This window comes from Ochlerotatus camptorhynchus, unplaced genomic scaffold, assembly GCF_037179485.1.
Source record: "Ochlerotatus camptorhynchus isolate MF236.1 unplaced genomic scaffold, CSIRO-AGI_Acam_v1.1 ptg000112l, whole genome shotgun sequence".
Taxonomy (NCBI): Eukaryota; Metazoa; Arthropoda; class Insecta; order Diptera; family Culicidae; genus Ochlerotatus; species Ochlerotatus camptorhynchus.
This window is the reverse complement of record NW_027040602.1, coordinates 2,276,911-2,294,231: the sequence shown is the minus strand read 5'-3', so window position 1 is coordinate 2,294,231 and position 17,321 is coordinate 2,276,911. Positions and strand designations below refer to the sequence as shown.

General features: G+C 41.3%; 1 pseudogene; it reads right to left on the bottom strand.

The window, feature by feature from the left end:
- Nucleotides 1–443: 443 nt before the first annotated feature.
- Nucleotides 444–17,321, bottom strand: part of LOC135699566 (protein quick-to-court-like) — a 43,885-nt pseudogene continuing 27,007 nt past the window's right edge.

Genomic DNA, 17,321 nt, shown 5'->3' with positions numbered 1-17,321 from the left:
AGAGTTAAGGATTTCCTCTAGTAACAACTGCACTGTGCAAGTTGATTAGTTCTGATCATTCACGGGGGAGCAACTAAGAAGATCCAATAACGTTAACTCTCGACGGCCAACATTCATTGATACCATTGTTGTTGTGGATGATAGAAGAGAATAGCAGAAATAGTACGAAATAGGTAAGTGAAGCCATGGTGATCACAAAAGAGTAAATCGATAGAGAATTGGCTTTCATCCTTCTGCTCTAAGCCCCTCACAGTCATCGTCACAGCAATGGAAACTAGCATCGCACCGCTTTTGGTTCTAGGGCACTTGCTGGTTGCAGTTTTAAGATCAGAATTCACTGTGATGCGATCAGTGAAAGCAGCAGAAATTTCCTTCACAACTCTCTTGTGGAATCTTTTAATGGCTCTGAAAAGGGCCAGCTTTGTTAGATTTCGACGGAGAAATTAAGAGCGTTCACCACGAATACGACGAGCCATCTGAATGTCCTTTGGCATAATTATGACACGCTTGACGTGGAAGGCGCACAAGTTGGTATCTTCGAACAGGCTGATTAGATGGCCTTGCCGGATTCCTGCAACGGTCGAGCTCTGGAAGCGCAGATCGGTCTTGAAATTCCTGGGCGATTTCAGGAGGAGCCTTTCCTCCGGTGGACTTACGAGCGGTCTGCTTGGTACGAGCCATTGTGCTTAGTTATGGTGCAGATACGATGAATCGAACGCGTTGAATAAAAATTTCAACCGCTTTCTCCTCTATTTAGTAACATTCTTTTGTTATGTTCAACCAATCATAAACGATGAAAGAACAAGAATGCAAGAAGAATTTAGCCTTCGAGTAGGTATAAAAAAGGTCAAAATAAGCATCATTCTTTGTTGGATTCTCTGCTTGAACGTCAAGCAGTTCAGTTCGGTCTTTGCTCGCTTTGTCGAGTTGTTCGATAAATCTATAGTTTGTTACAAACGTTCGCAGATATACTGCACGTCGCGTCGTCAGTAGTGTCGGTCGCATCGCGTGATGGGAAGACAGCGCTCTCGGAGCCGACTTCGTGACCAAGCGGAGAAGAAGAACAGTCAGTGGTGAGGGTAGCTCGGTACCTACCTCAAATAGGTACGCTACTCTGCCCACCGATGTTGGAAATACCAACCCTGTCCCGGTGAAGCGGACAAAAAAGAGGAAGAAGAACCAAGGACAGTCCGATGGTTCGAGCGGACGCGACGATGTTACCGCGACGAACGTCAGCGACATCGGTGATTTTGGCGACGCCGTCGAAACCGAGAATTCTGCCGGCCCGAGTGCGGTGAAAGTCAAGCTTCCTCCACTGGTGGTGAAGGTAGTGCCACTCAAGACGCTCATTGGCGATTTTGCATCGCTGGGCATCGCAGCTGAGTACAAGATCAGCAGGATCGGCACTAAGGTGATGCTCCGGACGAAAGCGGAATACAAAATCGCAGTCAAATTCCTGAAGGATTCCATACTTCACGCACGACATTCCCGGTGAAAAGCCCTTCAAGGTAGTCATCAGGGGTCTACCGGATGTTGATCCCAAGGCGATCGAAGAAGAACTCAAGGACCGGTACAAGCTGGCCCCAATCGCTGTCTTTCGGATGACGAGGCGAGACGAAAACGTGAAGACGTAGCCGGATTGTCTTTTCCTGGTGCACTTCCAGAAGGGAACGGTGACGCTGAATGCGCTGCAGGCTATCCGCTCAATCTACTCCATAATCGTACGATGGGACCCATACCGTGGAGGCCATCGCGATGTGACCCAGTGCCAACGATGTCTGAACTTTGGACACGGCACTCGCAACTGCAACATCAAGCCACGCTGTAGCAACTGCGCTCAAGAACACGCCACTTCCAACTGCCCTGCGGATGGAGCCGTGGCGTTAAAATAAGCAAACAGTGGTGGTGCTCATCAAGGTTCCGACAGACAGTGCTCCAAACGCGAGGACTTCAAACGCATCCGAAAACAGGCGGCAACTAACAACCAACCAGGACGCAAGAAGGACAAAGTCCCGGCATTTCGGACGGAGGATTTTCCGCCCCTTCGTGCTCCTCAGCAAAGGCAAGTGAATTCGCGGGTGCATTCCGATCAAGCAACTTCCAGTGATTCTGCTGGCCAAAGCTCTCCATCCCCCTGGATTCTGGAGACAACCAACAGCGCAAAACAACAACCCCGATCTGTTCTCAGTGGATGAACTGATGGAAATTTTCGTCAACATGTCCGGTGCTCTTCGTAAGTGCCGCAATAAGCCCGAACAGATCCAAGTGCTCGGTAAGTTCATCATCCAGTATAGCGTCTAAACCGCTAACTATCGTCACCTGGAATGCTTGCTCTGTAAGAGCAAAAGAGATTGAGCTTGCCGACTTCCTCCGCAAGCACAGCATCGAAGTGGGCCTTCTAACCGAGACCCATCTAAAGTCCGGTTGCCTGACCACAACATTATCCGGCTTGATCACACCAGCTCCAGGGGGGTGGTGTTGCGGTCGTCGTCAAGAAAGGAATAAAATACCACACTTTGTCCCATATCCGCACCTCTATCATCGAGGCCCTTGGTGTGGAGGTGGAGTCGTCGACTGGATACGTCCAGTTCATCGCCGTCTACTGCCCTCGACAGTGTGCCGCCAGCAGTGGACTAGCGGCTAAATTCAAGAAGGACCTGTCCACCATCACCCGTACCGGTTCCCGCTCCGTAGTTGGAGGAGATCTGAATGCTCGCCATGAGGCCTGGCGGAACTACCAGCAGAACCAGAACAGTCGTCTCCTGTTCGACCACTCACAGCATGGGCTGTACTCCGTTTGGTTTTCGGATGCACCAACATTCATCTCACCGGCGGGCAACCCATCGACGCTAGACCTGTTCCTGACAAATATCGGCTTGTCCAAGCCGGTAGCCTTGAACGAACTTCGGAACGGAAGGTAGCCAAGGTCCTGAAAACTCATCCCAAACCCGTTCCACCTCTCAAAGTCGAAAATCATGACGATCGGCTTTTAATCACCCCACAGGAGAAAGCAAATGCGATCGGCAAGCATGTCGCTTCATCGTATTTGCTTGGCTCGACTATCCAAAGTCCGCTCGATGATCAGGTTGCGCAAAGCGTTCAAAACCTAGATGCCTCCCTTTGTGTCGTGCCTCCGGCGGATATGATTACAGTACAACAAATTTGCTCAGCGCTGAAATGCACCAAGAACATGAAGGCCCCCGGGTTTGTCGGTATATTCAACTTGATCTTGAAGAGACTCAGCATGAAAGTGCAGTCACTCCTAACCGCTATCTTCAACAGATGTTTGGAACTGCACTACTTTCCAAGCATCTGGAAAGTAGCAAAAATCATACCAATCTGCAAACCCGGTAAGGATCCAACATTGTCTTCAAGCTACAGACCAATCAGCCTCCTTTCAGCGCTGAGCAAATTGTTCGAGAAACTCATTCTCAATCGTTTGCTCAAGTTTGTCGAGGAAAATAACATTCTCCTTCCGGAACAGTTTGGATTCAGAAAGGGGCACTCCACCAATCATCAACTAGTACGGGTGATGAATAACATCCGAAGTAACAAAGCTGTATCCAAGTCCACAGCCATGGCCTTGTTAGACGTTGAAAAGGCGTTTGACAATGTTTGGCATGATGGACTTGTGTACAAGCTTTGTAACTTCAACTTTCCTTTGCATCTGGTTAAAATCACCCGTAACTACCTACAGCAAAGGTCGTTTAAGGTATCGTTGAATGGTTGTCTTTCCGACACGTTTTCCATCCCAGCAGGAGTCCCGCAAGGCAGTTTGCTGGGCCCCTTGCTTTACAGCATTTACACTTCCGACATTCCTCCCCTTGGAGACGGTTGCGTGTTTTTCCTGTTCGCAGATGATACCGCAATAGCCGTTAAAGGAAGGATGCCTCGCGAAATAACGAACAAACTTCAACGATGCCTTAACGCCTTTGCTGATTATGCCACCACGTGGAAAATCAAAATCAATGCCTCCAAAACACAAGCGATCATGTTCCTCCATCGGCAATCGCCCAAACTGAAACCGGCTCCCTTTTGTACTGTAATCATGGATGGCACAAGGGTTGAGTGGTCCGCCGAAGTAACCTATCTCGGGATGTTGTTCGATGAAAAGCTCCTCTTCCGTTCGCATGTAGAGAAAACAGTAGTCAAGTGTTCTGCCTTGGTTAGGTGTCTGTATCCGCTGATTTGCCGCAGATCTCGCCGCTCAAGGGTAAACAAACTGGCCGTCTACAAACAAATTATAGCACCTGCGATCCTCTACGCAGCTCCGGTGTGGGAATCATGTGCACAGACTCACAGGAACAAAATTCAGGTCGCACAAAATAGAGTGCTGAGGATGGTTCTTGATCGTCCTTTCGACACTATAATAACACATTTACACGAAGAGGCAAGAATTGCCAAAATAGATTCAAGAATTAACGAAATTAAGACTAAATTTGCAGAAAAATGTAATTTATCAGAACATGCTTTGATAAGCAATTTGTATATAGTAGTTTAGGTGTATATAGTAGTTGTAGGTTAGTTTTAGTTGTAAATAGTAGTTATAAGTAGTCTCCTTTTTTCCAATTCAAATCAAACCAATCCCACCAAGGTGGTCATACTTTAAAATAGGCCTGATAGGACTAGGTACTGTATATAATAATTAAAATCTCAAATGAACTAAAGTTGAAAAGACGCATCTGTTTCACTTGAAAAATTCATAAAATGTAAACCACACAAACACAAGAAATAAAGATCATTTTAAGTCAAAGTCATCATTCTTTGTTAGACCGTCAAGCAGGTCAGTATGTATTGAGCTCGCTTTCTAGAGTTAAATGGAAAGTTTTTCGCATCCATTTCCTGTCAACCGAACCCGAAGGCAGCTCAAACAGCATTGCGTGGACGTGAAAAGGGAGGCAAAGGACCCGGCGACGGAGGAGCCAAGCGTCATCGTAAGGTGTTGCATGATAACTTACAGGGTATTTCCAAGACTCGTCAGGCTCGTCGTGATAATGCGTATCTACGGTCTGATGTACGATGAAACCCGAGGTGTGCTGAAGGTGTTGCTGGAAAACGTCATTCGTGACGCTGTTACCTACTCTGAAGACGCCAAGCGTACGCTCTGAAGCGTCAGGGACGCACCCTGAGGTTAAGCTTCGTTCATTTTCCCTATCTGAAACGGCCCTTTTCAGGGCCAATAACTAATTTCAAAAGAGATGGTTTAGGAGTTCTACTAAACTTGGCATGAATGGAATTCCTGGAACCAGCACCTGCGGGGGATTTCAACGTAGACGTCTCGAAAGCTGAGAATATCGGATTCGTCCAATTTATGAAGAATTTTCTGCAACTCGATCTCGTATCAGACCCTAAGCTGCCGACTACATTGGGTGGCACATGCATCGATATGGTGTTTGCAAGGAAAATACCGGAATTACCAACCAAAAGGATTATTACGTACTTTTCGTTTACCTTGTTGTCTGCTGTAAGTTTCTGAATAATTCTTCAATATGGTTGTCATTTGCTTTATTTTATAGCCACCGACGACATAGTAGTGGCAGTAGGATGCTTCCCTTTTGAACTGTGTGTTCACAGTATCCTTTTACAACAACGTCATCTTACATAACGTTCATTTTAAAACCACATCACCAAAACGGTCCTTTTCAGGGCCACCACAATTTTGAAAGAAAGAGTTAGTTTGGAATATTTTCTAACACAAGAATAATTACACATGAACTGAAAAAGAATCTTACAAGTAGTAGCATTAGCACAAATTGCACAATATCGTAGGTGATACGAATTCAAAACTATTAAGAGCAAGACGGATATCTGTAACTGGACAGATAGTAAGTAGGAAATAATTACTATCTCCCAGATAAAGGATAGGAAAGGTATGTTAGTCCAACATTTACTTAAGAGAGATGCAGAGAACTCTCGAGTTATTGTTGTCACATCCGTAGCTGAATAATAGGAAGGAATTATGATGTGTTGTATATTTTTTTTATTGATAGGGGGGAAAACCCGCGGGAGTGAAAATAATTTAACTACCTCTTCTCCCGTAGGCACAAAACCTCTATGTCTTTTCAACTTAAATCATAATCAATTGCAAATTTCAACAATAAATAACTTTTCAAGTGGAAGCAATAAAGTTAACAGATTCAAGATGATAGATGACATGTACAATAGATGGCATGGCAGAACTCCCGCTGAGGTGTCTTCAAGGTTCCATCGCGATCGGCAGTAATCTGAAAGATACAAATTATACTGCAACAAAATTGCATTTGCATACTTCTACAATAGTGTAACTATCAAACCAACAAAACCAAGTAGATAAATAGACTTGAAGGGTTGAGACCTCGATCACTGTCCTAAAATAAGGGTGTTAATTAAACTGTAATGTTCTGTAAAAATAAAATAAAATGGTCAACCGATTTCAAATTCAATTTGGTCAATGTAGTGTTGAACGGTAGATGATATTGAGGAGAAATTATTTAGTTATACTGCATAAAAAATATTAAAAATAATTCCAAAAGATAACATTAGTATAAGCATTAATCAATATCATAATAAACATAATAAAAAGTATGCAAAAACTAAAATACAGTGCAACCATGATTGATGTTTTGTTTATGTGGAGTCAATGTGAGAGTGGATGATGGTGATGATTTTCAAATGCTATTTATCAACTTGATTATTAAATAAGGTTTTATGTGATGTGAGATGGATTGTAATCATGTGAAGAGAAAAAAATAACCTAGAAAAGAAGGTGATACTTAAACATGAATTTTGCTAATATTAATATGTAAGTTCCTATAGAAAATGATCTAATACGAGATGTAACTTTGGTGCATTAAATTTGAGGCTTGTTATTGAAAAGATTGAAGATCCAACAAATAAACATATTATTAAAGGTTCAAAAGTTTATCATTTGTAATTTCTGGTATTTATTAATAACTATTCTTGATTATGCTTATGATACCTACTTAAAACACATTACAAACTAGTATAATATTTTAAAGATGAGTTTTGGGTAACATTAGATAAAGTTTAGAATCGATTTACACTCATTTCTATTAATAAGCTTATAAGAAAGTTCCTATAGAAAATGATCTAATACGAGATGTAACTTTAGTGCATTAAATTTGAGGCTTGTTATTGAAAAAATTGAAAATCCAACATATGAACATATGATTAAAGGCCGTCCTATCAAAAGTCTATCAAAACTAATTTTTATCATTTGTAATTTCTTGTAATTATTATTTACTATTCTTATTTATGCCTATGATACCTACTTAAAACACATTACAAACTAACTAGTATAGTATTTTAAAGGTGAGTTTTGGGTAAGGTTAGATAAAGTTTAGAATCGATTTACACTCATTTCTATTAATAAGCTTATTATATAACTAATTGACATTGACATTGACAGGGTCGTTGTTTGGCAGACGAGCATTACTATTGACATTGACATGAATAGAAGTAAGTTCGGTAATCTTCCCAGCAGCCGTAACGACTGGAACCAACGATTGACTTTGGCCACAAAATATTAAACGTCTACTCCAATCATCAAAGGCCACTCAACCGATTAATGAAACATCAATACACAAGACGAAGTCCAATCTATACCTGACGTATGCCAGACGAACCTGAATAATGGGATATACCTACTCTCTTAGTGTCCATTAGACTGATGCAAAATCCAACACATCCGCTCCACAGCGCTCAAACGGCCTCAAATAGGGCCCTGACTAGCCCCCAAAACCCGCACCCATCCGGTAAGAGAAAGACACGGCACCAACCGTCCAAAGTCTACATGCAAATTACTATGGGAAAACCAAACATTCTGCTCCTATCCATCCATCAATTCACCGTATCGCTCCACTTCAAAAACGTTAACTGAGCCTGAAGCAAACTATCTCAGCCACAACTCTGTGTAAGACCACTTTTCGGTAGAATGTAAGCATCAAAAGCTATTAATGATCCAAGCATCTACCGCCCCATGATTCAACTGGCCAGCAGGCAACACTAGTGTTTCAGGCGCGTAGAATAGAGCTCAACATCATGGCTACTATGTCACACTGCAGAACAAAGTGTCACCCACAAAACAGCAGCCCCATACTACAAGACTATCAATCCCTATATTCTGCAAAGTTATAGCTGAGAAAATTCTCCACAAGAACAGTTACAGAACTTTTGAACAGTGCAACACCGAAAAGGCCAGAAGGCAATGACCAAGAAGTCCGGATACCCCACAGCAACCCCCTTACAATCCTCCAACGGCCTGCGCCAAGCCAGTCCCCCACTAAACGAGTCCAAAACCCGGGACCGTCCGAACACTGCGGAGCGAAAATATCAAACCCATCATGCAGAAAGAGCTGTGATCCAAAATCTTAGCAATGCACTCTCCGAAAGATAGTGAATATGCTGTTGAGTTTTATATGCTGGTGGTTAGATAGAGAGTAACCTCATTCGTCATCTGTTTCAGATTCAGGCAAATTGTATATTTCTTTGAGTATCGTATCCAGTTTTTCTTTGTCGTCTGCCAATTCGTACCATTCCTCAACTGGCATGTTCTCAAATCTCCACATACTCTGAGCAATCGTATCCCACCAAGTAAAAGCAGGTCTACCTCTCTTTTTAAGTGGTAATCTATACTCCGCATCCAGCTTGAGCAAATGATTCTCAGGTCTTCTTATAATGTGTCCCCAATACCATGGTAATCAATGTTAATTATAATGTTATCGATCTGGGACCATCCTTTGAAGACGAGTTATCCTCCACCTGACACAGTGATTTAATTTGACCGTAGATTTGTTTTTGGTACGTTCTTAAAGATTTCCTAGACCGCTTCGTAAGAACCGTGGCTTGCGAGCCATACACCATCGTCGGAGCTATTACGGTTTCATATAGTAATGAACCCAACTTCTCTGATGGCTTTCTTTCCTTAAGAAAGTCTAAGATAACTTTCGAGGCAACAGCGTCTCTAGATCGTTTTCTTGTCGTCAGCTTCCTATTTAAGCGTTCTGTGATTGGAACTCCCAAATAATGTATGCATGATGTTGTTTTTAAAATGCGATCCCACATTTTTAGCTCCTTTGGTGATTCTCTAGTAGGCGTCCTTACCATGACTTGACATTTAGTTTCATTAATCTTAAGGTTTACCTCGCCTAGATCGTATTCTAGCACTGGCAACAATTTCTCTAGCTTCTCTAATGACCTAGCGATAATTAAAATATCGTCCGCATATACAAGGATAATTGGAAACCTTAACCTGCCCGTCTGATTTAGTTTTAACCACCGGTCAAAAGAACTCCCTCCATAATCAAATCAAATATGTAGGAAGAGAGTGGACAACCCTGTTTCACTCCTCTAGACCTGATCTGAGGCGCAGTTTTTTGCCCATTCCACAGCACCTGTTGCTCCTCTGCATTGATGCAATTAATCACTCTATTTGCAATCCCTTCGGTGGCACCTTTTGTCAGCAATACGTCTGGCAGAGCAGAAAGACTAATGTTATCGAAAGCCTTCTCAATATCTAAAGCCATCACTATCACTATCTAGAATACGCCGAGCTGTAAATATATGATCCATTGTTGATCGCTCGTTAAGGAAACCTGCTTGGTGTGATCCTATAGGTGATGTGTTTTGTGTCAGGGCCCCCAACTCGCATAAATTTTGTACCCTACGCTAGCCAAAACGATCTTTCGAAAATCTTTCGCTTGCTTTGCCTTTTTGCTTTTAGGGATTGGGATCACTGTAGTTCGTCTCCAACTGTCTGGGATGCTATTTTCTACCCACACTCTTTTCAAAAGGTTCCTAAATTCTTCCAAGGTACCTTCGTCTGCATACTTCAGTAGTTCGCTTTGTATGCCGTCCGCACCAGCTGCTTTTCCATTCTTACAGCCTTTGATGGTTGTATCTATACAAGACGTATCCGGGGGATCCTCTGTGACTATTTCGTGACTTGGATTTCCAATCAAATCGGAAAGTAGGTTGATCGATGGTGGTTCCAAGAAATGCTGAAGAGAGATGTCGGATCTCCTCAGTTGCGGCCTCTTTCTTCTGATTTTTTTAACGTCTTTGAAAGTTCTTCTAATTCTCTCTACTGGCTTATACTGCTTCAAGTTGTTAAAAAATTCAAATTCCTCCTTACGCTCTTTTTCATCACAAAAACTTCTGTAGTTGCGCTGTGCTTCGAAGAAGTTCCGTAGTTTACGCCCTCTTGAGGATTGCCTCTTTTTCCAAAAGATACGCTTTTTCAATTTGGCCATTGCTCGCCTTCGCTTCGGAGAGTTTGGAATTTTGGACAGGGTGTGAATTGATAACCTCGCTGCTGTTTTCAATTTTCCCACGAATTGCTCCTACGCTTCCGAAGTTGACAGTGACGGGTCTTCAACGTTAATAGACATCTTGGTCAGTTGCTCTTGGTATTTTTTCCTCAGATTACCATCTTGCAGTAGTTTTACGTCCCAAACGCCTAAAGTATTCGTAGAATCCTCCTCTCTTTGTTTCGTAAACACTTTGTTAGCTTTTGATACAGGGTTTTTTTTTTTATTATTGGGTATCAAGCTGGAGCTGCGTGACAGCTTAATTTTCAAGACTTGACCCATTTGAATAAATTTTGCTTCTATCAATACAATACAGCAGAAGGACTAGCCTATGTTGGCCGCTTGAACACTGGATTCCGTATGTATTGTTTCAAGATAGTTATAGAAAAAATGCTGCGACGTGTGCGCGTAGATACATCCGCGTAGTAAACCGATTGAATAAGTAAATCCGTTTCGAACGAAATATCTAAATTATGTAAGTTACGAAAACCGCGCGAATTCCGAAAGCCGTGCGAGGCAACCGAAGCGAGAAAAAATGCTTATTATCATTTAAAGAGTGTCACCAAAATAAATGTGATAGCCTATGTTGGCAAGTCGATTAATTTTGGTTTCCTCCCTTGATATTCTACTTATTTACTACTGAGGTTTGTATCAAATTAGTTAATTTAAAGAACGTATCAATCATTTCAAGATTTCGCAACCGCACCGAACAAATTCTATACTACATATGCTCAAAAGCGTTTGACAAGCTATACCGAATTGCGAATCATTTCTGCGTAAGCTCCGTAGACGTAGGCGCGTTGATTCCGACAGCCGCGAAAATTTAAACATGCATAAATACCACATAAGCAAAGGTCGATTTTACGTAGGGTTTAGTTCATAGATTAACATTGACTGCTGTTTAAAAATGTAAGTACTTGAACACTAAGAAATAAGTTAACTCAAATGTTTTAACCGCATATATAAGATATTTCGCGTATTGAGAGAATAATATAGTAATCGAGTACAACAAACTCAGGGGAATACAATACCTCCAAAAGTTTAACAGTTATTAATTGTCACATACCTCTACTTTTACTTATTTCCTAAACTATTCCTCTCCTTGTTAATCTGCCTAATGCTATTGGTCTGCTTGCGTTTTCTTATTAAAGTTCAAGACTAAATAAGAAGATTTATTCTACAACTTTAAAGGTTAGTTGCCTCCCTAAGTGGACCCCCCGCATCCTAATTATTTTGTTAATCTACTTAATGTGATTAGACATGCTGAAGTTTCTTATTTAAGTTCATTTGATGATTATGATATCTCATTAGTCTAATTTAATAAATTATTAAAAGCTCTAATTCACCTAATCAATCATAACCTGAGCTTTATTAAGTACCTGCAGTTGTGCTTGTAATCTAAAATTAAACGTGTTTCAAGTACTTTTGATTTTGGCCTATACCTATTTATTATATCTTAGTTCGACCCAGCTAACACCTTCATGTGACTAAAATGCTTCATTTTGAAGTTAGAATCTTATTAGTATTAAACGGAAAATGGACACTGACCAATTATTACACATCGGAAGAAATTCACGGATGTCATAATAATATCGGAAATTTTATATAACGTTCGTTCAAAATAGTTAACATATGTGAGCGTAGTCTTACGTCAACTGTTCGTACAACCCCATTGGGCTGTTCCTTGTAGTTTTTTGTCAAAATATGCCGAAATCCAAAATATTAGTGGTGCAAACGCAGATACGTATCCAGGAGGGCTCTGGTGTGTCAAATTGTCAAATTGGACTTATTTTATAAATGATTAAATTATCCAGAAGCTTTCTTGTGACACAGGGAAAATCCGGAAAAAGCCGGGATTAGAAATGCTTGAATTTAGTGGCCACCCTGAAACACACTTTTCTGTCTCAACTTCTTTATTTGACTACTTAGTTTAATGCTTTCTTGGGCAAGTTTTAGTCTCTACTTGGAAGCCATATAGAAAAAATAATAAACAATTTATATGAAGCACAGTGTGATTTTTACGAAATTTTAAATCACATGTGCTCTAACATGCAATTATACTCATACCTTGAACACCAGGATACATTTTGCAATTGTGCAAGCCAGATATAGTTTATTTCAGCTCTTCTAAAAGATGAAATAATTAGGGGAAAAGTTCTCTTCGGCAATACCTTAACCTATTATCGTCAGGGGGGTAAACAAAGTCCTAGAGCACTCAAATTTGGCCAATAGTTGCTCTGAAACACAATGTATCCACATGCCAAAATTGAGCTCTCAAGGACGTTGTTTACCCCCCTGACGATAATAGGTTAAGGTATTGCCGAAGAGAACTTTTCCCTACTAAAATAAATATGAATTTCGTTGAACAATGTCGAAGAGTCTCCAATCTGGCATCCTTGATTCAGCCTCCAAGTGCCAGTTCGAAAAACAAATTCAAACCTTTCTGTATTATCAACATTATCTTTCAAAAGATTTTCGACCGGAAATTGCTCATGGTTATTGGTCATGGTCATTGGTTTAGTTTCATAACATCCAAGCAATTTTTCCTCCCCTCAGAAATTTGTTATTTGGCCACCTTCCCCACCTGCTGAGTACTGTGCTGATTATAGCTGCATGATGACATATCAACAATCGATAATTCTGAAAACATGTTGAAGAGAAACGCAATAGTGCCCTGAAACTCTCCAATTACATCTTTATTACTAATTAAAACCAAAGAAACAGTGCGAAACAATCTACTGACATAATCGTTCTCCCTTACTCCTAAAGAGATCCACTCATAATTCAGGTACTCATGCGTTACACATTCACTCATTACCACACACTCATACAGCAGGATCTCGTAGTGGACGATCAACCAGCCAGCTAGTGTCGTCAAATGGTTGACCAACAGATCGCGTGAAACCGCATCTTGTCAATCGTCACTTAAGCGCACCACTGACTGCTAGCAGGCCTGCTTCTGCTACTTTTTCGGTCGACGACGTCGGTTGCCGTCTTTTTCCGATGACAGCAAGAGGCCAACCCAAGATCTGTCAAGGGACAGGTTATGCGATTTGCACAGTGGAACTCGTGGAAGGCAATTTAAAGGGACAAACTCGACTAATGCTTTGGTGTTATATTGGAATACATTGGAAACGTTCTAATTAGAAGGCACAATTTCTTGTGAACAGGATAAAATGGTCGCTTGACTGGGGCGATCTTAAGCTCGAAAAATGTTGGGCCAACCGTCGTCCGTCGTTCACGCATTGTGCTGTTGATCCGAAAGGCATTCACGCGTGCTCGCTTCGCGGTTCAAAGTTTCAGGTTAATAAGCAACATGGTTGCAAGCCATGCAGAGCATCCCGTCTGTGTGGATCCTCCGCGACCTCACCTCACCCCAGCGGAGGGTGATGATGATGTTTTGCAAATGTGCTCTCTCTCTCTCTGGTCTCACTCGGCCTCCACCTCACCCGTTCACCCGAGTCCTAAGCAACCGGCAATTGGTTCGAAGTCGAGTCGAGTGCGGTGGCGGCGGCGTCTTAACCTACTCTCTTAGAAAACCGACTAAATATCGCACTGCTCCGTGCAAGAAGCGGTGGCGACCAGACGACCAGAAATGATTGTCTATTAATAATCTGTAAATCATATAAACGGACCCGGCTTTGAGGTGCAAAACGAAATCTTTTACCACGTTGTTGGGATGGGAGTTGGAGGGCGCGCGGGAAAGCACCGAGGAAAACCTTGTGCGCAAGGTGGGGGCAAGCGGCGTTTGTTTATTTTTACCCGAAGCGAATCTGTTTATTAGCTGGTGAGCTATGAATTGTAATATCTTCGTCATATTTTTGGATATTTTTTTTCCCTTTGAAAGAGTTGGAAAATACAATTACCTACGGCAAAAAGAATGTTTCGTTTTTAATGCGCGTGGCTGGGGAGAAAAATTTCGAATTGCGTCGATACAATTCCGTAGGAACGTCAAAACATTGCAGCCTACTGCGGGTCGCTTTACAGGTGTAAAATAATGAGACTTGAGTAATAACAGGTGGATTAGCGGACGACGGACGGTGGCAGCAGGCGTCGATTTGTGTTTTCTTTTTTCAACCACCTTCTTCATTCGACCAAATATATGATACGATCTTTTCCGAAGTGACCATTACGTGGAACGTGGACTATTCCGATCAGCACAAAACCACCTGAACCTGTGGCTCATGTAAACGAGAACAACAATATACATCGATACAAAAACAAAAAATACACACACACAAAAGTAGCAAAGAAGAGCCTTGTGGATGTTACCTTTTTCGGCGCTTTTCGGGACTCTTCTGAGGAATATTAATTAGGCAACGTGGAACGTGCGCACCGAACGTTATAAGAACGCCTGCGACTGACAAAAACTCCTGAACAAGGTTGGTAGCCAAAGAGGACTTGGGTTAATTTAATTTTCTCCATGGTAATTGGGCGTCGAGGTTTTCGGGTGCCGAACTTGGATGGCTGTGTAAAGACGACGACATCATCGGTTAAGGGGCCTTTAGGGGGAAATGTCCGTGAAAAGATGGTGAAACAATTATCAATTTGCTCGGGGAGTTGTCACTGACGCTTGGTGCTCTGGAGCACATTCCTTTGCAGTCATTGGCATGCGTGGAAAGACTACTCGCAGTACCATTTTGGGAAAGTAAGTATAATTAGTTTGAACCTCAATGCTAAAGAGAAACAAATTATATTATTTAAAATCTAGCAAATGTTTTAATAAGAGACTGTTCTGATGAGACTGTTTTAAAGTGAAATTGGTTGGTATCATCAGACATTCTTATTTGGAATGGAACGTTCAGTTTGCATTTGTCACATAAATGTCGGTGAGACTTCACTGCAAATTGTCATCATCTTGCTGCTGGATGTGTTTGATATTAATAACAATAATCAATGCGCAATCAATCCACTCAAATCATTCCAACGAATGAACTGTTGCAAAGTATTCGATTCATCATTGCGAGCGCCGAGCACATCCTTAAATCAAACGTTTCCACGTTTGTCTGTCTGTTTGCTCATATACATTTCACTCATCCCGAGCGACGCACAGAGGAGTACTTAGAACAAAATACTGGCCAAGATTAGAAAAAAAACTGAGGCTTTCTATGTTGTTTTATTTTTGTATGTGCACTTATATTTGTTGCACAAAGTGTCAATCGTTGATTAACGTAATGATGGCATAATTAAGAATTATATTTTTTTTCAAAAATCATCTATTTTGCAACAGGCCTTACCAAACGTAAACAAAAATGTCATTGGTTAATATTTCTCAAAAAATTAATGTTCAATGTTTTCTTAATAAAATGTTAATTTTACTATTTTTGTACTTTTTCATTGTTAAGAAAGCAGTCGAATCTTTCGAGATTCGATCATATAATCTATGGACGAATGAAGCTTCAAGTTATCATGAACACATTAATGGTGAAAACTCATCCGGACTTGCCCGGGTTGGAATTTGCGAGCCTTTTATTTTACATCACTTTAGAACCAAAATAATAATAAGTTTACCAAAATACTTGTTTCTTGTTCTTTTTTTTCAATTTGGCTCAAAATCCATAATAACTACATCTTACACTGCTTCAATGCCTTATATCACTCAAAACAGCAGTAAATAATTTTGGCCAGGTTTTTGCCCTCTGTGCGACGGCGCAATCCGAATCGTCTTTATAACATTCGCTCATCGCGGTTTTTGTGTCTACTTAAGGTGCGCGATGTGTTCACTGCGTGCTGCACTGCCCCTCCAAAATTCTCTCACCCTCACTGCTCTGCTGCGTGACTTTGGGATAAAAACATACAAACAACCGCGAAAACACGATGCGCTCATTTTGACGTCAACCGCTGCTAATATGGGGTATATTCTTCGCAAGTCGGCGGCAGCCAGTCAGCGCCACACGGTATATGTATTCTTGGAGCGGCCGCGGCGTGGCAGCTATTATTAACGTTATTATGTTGAATGTTTAAATTTAAAATATTATTTTCGTGAAAAACCAGAAACAGTAACGGAATAACCGAACAGGGTTGAGCGGAAAGGGTTTGGAAAGGGGCCTGAAATTCTTGCGGTTCATACGATGTCGGAGTTCAGTTTGGGTGTTGATTTGCAAGACGATGTGTGTTTGTTTTGGGTTTGGAGTAAATCTCGGAATGTTTAGCGAATTAAAAGCATTAACTTAAAATATAAAACTAATGTTTATGCAAATGTGTATCATTTTGCTTAAAGTTAATGCTGTTTGTGCGGAGAGTGACTAGCTAAGCTCTTATCAAAATGCACAATACACTTTGAACTTATGTAAACAAATCAACATTCCCTTCTACAACATAATCGCTGAGTAGAGGCTTTATAATAGTACACATGAAACACTTTTCTCGACTAGTTGTAAAAGAGCAGAGTAAAAGCTGTAAAACTGCACACATCTAAACATAAACCTAGTTGACTGTGAAAATGCTTCCGAAGTTGCTCTAACACAGTTTATAAGCTGAGTACAGGTTGTTTAGTTGTTGAAAAAGCACTTTTGATGTTTTTGTTATTCAGCGAGAGTGGTTGGTTGTGTAGAAGCGATCAAATGAGTAACATATTCACTTTGTTAGCTTTGTTTTGCCGCTACAAGTTGAAAGTTGATTAGTGTGTGTATAGAAGTGACATTAGCGTTTATTGGCTGATGTTATTCAGTGCGACTGACAAATTGAATAATGGTTGTGAGAAAGTTGAGTAAACGCTCTCCAAAACTATTTTGCTAGCTTTTGCTTGTAGCTGTATCTGCAGCTTCTTTTCAGCTACTTTACAGTACAACGCTGAAAAGGGCAGATCTCACTATAGGTGGATTAATTTCATGCAGTTTGCGTGAATGTTGACGTGCCTCTCCTGGAGCAGTTGGGGACATACGGAAATAATGTTTTCTGGATGTGCGATGGATGTGCCAAACTCTTCTCAAATGCACATATCCGCACTATGATGACTAGTTTCGACGATAAAACGGTAAATCTGCCAAATGCTATGCATTCTATGCAAAAGCA